This window comes from Pituophis catenifer, unplaced genomic scaffold, assembly GCF_029215685.1.
Source record: "Pituophis catenifer annectens isolate HBS135680 unplaced genomic scaffold, rPitCat1.0.hap2 SCAF_1, whole genome shotgun sequence".
Classification (NCBI taxonomy): domain Eukaryota; kingdom Metazoa; phylum Chordata; class Lepidosauria; order Squamata; family Colubridae; genus Pituophis; species Pituophis catenifer.
The window spans coordinates 230,921,424-230,924,594 of NW_027256881.1; positions in this window are offsets into that span (position 1 = coordinate 230,921,424).

The following is a 3,171-nucleotide window of genomic DNA, read 5'->3' on the forward strand; positions in this document are numbered from 1 at the left end:
GATCATCCCACATGCCATATTTTTGTGTACAAGCCTGGAAACAACTTGGCGCTCTATAATTGTTTTGATTTCCAGCTCCAGCCAGTGTGTGCTATGACAACAGAGAGGGATGGGAACGGAAATCCAAAGCATCTAGTTTGCCCATCCTATTGCATAATAAAAACATGTCCAAGTAGGCATCTAACACAGTGAAAAAGATGGCTAATTGAGGCAGTTTCCTTATGAAAGAAATCTTGCTTCATTCATGGAATCAGATGTGAGATGATATCTGTTTTCCATTAGTAATCTTCCTGAATTTGGCACTGCTTCTGCTGTTTATTTTTTCTTACTGGAAAAAAAAATAATTAAGGAGGAAAAGTGCACAGGGCCTGCTTGTTTATAGAAATGAAGTGATCCATTTAGAAGCACCCTGAATTATTTGTTTAGGTGCTCTGATGCAGTGCAGCTCCTTCATATTTCAGCCACACCTACAAAGAAATGTTTACAAGGCAACCCTCATATATTTTATACACCGGATTCCTTAATAACCCAATGAGGTAGATCAGGCTACGAAATGACCAAAAGTCAATATTACTTAGATTAAACCTTGCATGTTTTGTTTTTCATGCAGCAGTTCAGCCCCAGGCTGGGTCGCTTTCTTGGACTAGAGATTTGCACTGTTGCCATTTGGAGGATAACAGCTGCAATGGATGTGGTGCAATACCCCCCACCCACCCACACACATACACACTGCCCTCCTTCTTTAGAGAAATTGAGCACCTTTGCTGAGAAAACAGAAACAGTAAAAGATTCTCACTTCCTCCCCTTCACCAGACTGGCTGGTTCCCACTGCAGGAAATCAGCAATTTTATTTAAGGCCATTGGGGGTGGGGGGCTTTGCAAGCTCACCAAGGGATCCTAGTCACAATTACTTGTTATCTGCTGCCATGAAGTCTCAGCCAATTAGCTGACAAGTGGGGAAAGTAAGCAAGGTCCTCCAGTGGGCATAAGCGTGCATAAGCACACCAGCCTGCCTACCATCCTCATGTCCCCATTTATTCATATTCATTTCCTGTGTTTTTGTCCATGTTTATATAAGTTCATGTGTTCATGCCCATGTTTATGTATGTTTTCTCATACATGTTTGACAAACTAAATAAAATAAAATAAATAAAAATAAGTGTCCGCAAATGGCATAACTAAGTGCTGTACCCCAACCTGTGAATTGTCCACCCCTATTCTATTCTTTTACCATATTGTATGTGTGCATGCCTTCAAGTCAGTGTTGATTCCTGGCAACTGCCTAGGCCAGTCTTTGCAGGTCTCTTGGCAAAATTTTGGAAGTGGCTTGCCCTTGCCTCCTTCCCAGGACTGAGAATGAGTGACTGGTCCAAGGCCACGCAGTTGGCTTTGTGCCTAAAGCAGAACTAAAACTTACATTCTCCTGGTTTCTAGCCTGATGCCTTAACCATTTCACCAAACTGGTTCTCTCATATCGCATTGATTTTTCTAATATTCAGTATGAGGCATACTGTACCTTCACAACCTCTGGCCCAGTCTTCAATGACTGTCTTCATTTTATTCTTACTGTTGCCTCCTTTTTTCAGTTAACTATGGATTTGTTAGGATATCCTCTTAACCTCCAGAAGGTGGTGCTAGTGCTGTTTGTACAAATGAATCTCGGGAATGCATTATGTACACGAAAAGGCAATTTATAGATTTGGTATATTTCAAGCTCTGTGCCTATTGAGGCAAGCTGAAAAGACATCATTTTAGACAATACAATATTAGCTATTAACAGTTTAGGTAATGACGACTTTTACAGAAATTCATATACAAAGATATTAATATGCTTCTATTGTAGTGATATAAATCCATACAAGGATTTGAAGCTTAAAATTCCAAGGAAGACTGTTTAGGATGCTTCTTTTACATTTGGAATATATTTTTGAGCACAAAACATAATACAAACGATAATTTAAGTAAGATGTACATATAGAAGTATAAATAAATGTATAGAAGCATGGTCTTTCTTTGCTTATAACAGGTCGCTGAGATTAATATGCTTTCTTTAGTATGTGTTTAGATCAGTGGTGGGTTTCAAAAAATTTTACTACCAGTTCTGTGGGTGTGGCTTGGCGGACATGGCATGGCTTGGTGGGCGTGGCAGGGGAAGGATACTGTAAAATCTCCATTCCCACCCCACTCCAGGGGAAGGTTACTGCAAAATCCCCATTTCTTCCCAATCAGCTGGGATTCCTGAGGCAGAGAATAGATGGGGTCGGCGCCAGTCAGAATTTTTACTACCAGTTCTCCGAACTACTCAGAATTTCCACTACCGGTTCTCCAAAACTGGTCAGAACCTCTGGTTTAGATCCCATAAACACTGAGCTCAACCTAGTATATATTCATATCCTGTTTATTTTCAACAGAATGGGTCTTAGATGTGTGCACTAAATTGCTTCTGGAGCACAAAGAATTAGTTTTTTTATTTCTAGGGCCAGGGTTGGACTGGGTTCACAAGCATGCAAACTATAAAGTAATTTGTTTGCCTTTGGGTAGTTTGGGTTGTAACTCATAATTTACTACTGTTCACTGCGCCATTTGTGGTTTATTAAATGAGCAGTGGTTTAGCATGAAGTGTGAACCAGACGTCTGCTTCTGAGTTAGCTTATGTTTACAGATTCTGAGCTTGAGAATGAGAACTTTCACACTTGCAGGGGAGGTAATAAAATTGTGAGACTGTAACTGCATAAAAATGTGTGGATTTGTGTGTGTGTGTGTGTGTGTCTTGTACACACATCCACACCACCTACTATATTAGCCATTCAATATCTACTGCAGTTCTGCTATATCAAGTATGGCATATCCATAAGAGGAAGGTGTATATTTCACATAAACCTTTCACAATTTCAAAACTAATAGCCACGGCTCTTGACGCCGCACAACTACCGCGCCTTTTCAGACGTGGAGGTGCCTTCCTTCGGCCACCCTGGCGCCTGGTCTAAGGTGGCAACTGTGTGGGTCCTTGTTTCACCGGCCTTGCTTGCTTGCTTGCCCCCCTTTTCACGTACTCTTGGTCTGCGACTCTCGACTTCGCCCTTCCCCCGCAGGAGAGGAAGATGTGGCGCTACGCCTCCGGTGGAGGAAAGGGCACCAAACGCTCGAACCCGGAAAGAGGTTTTCCGTCGA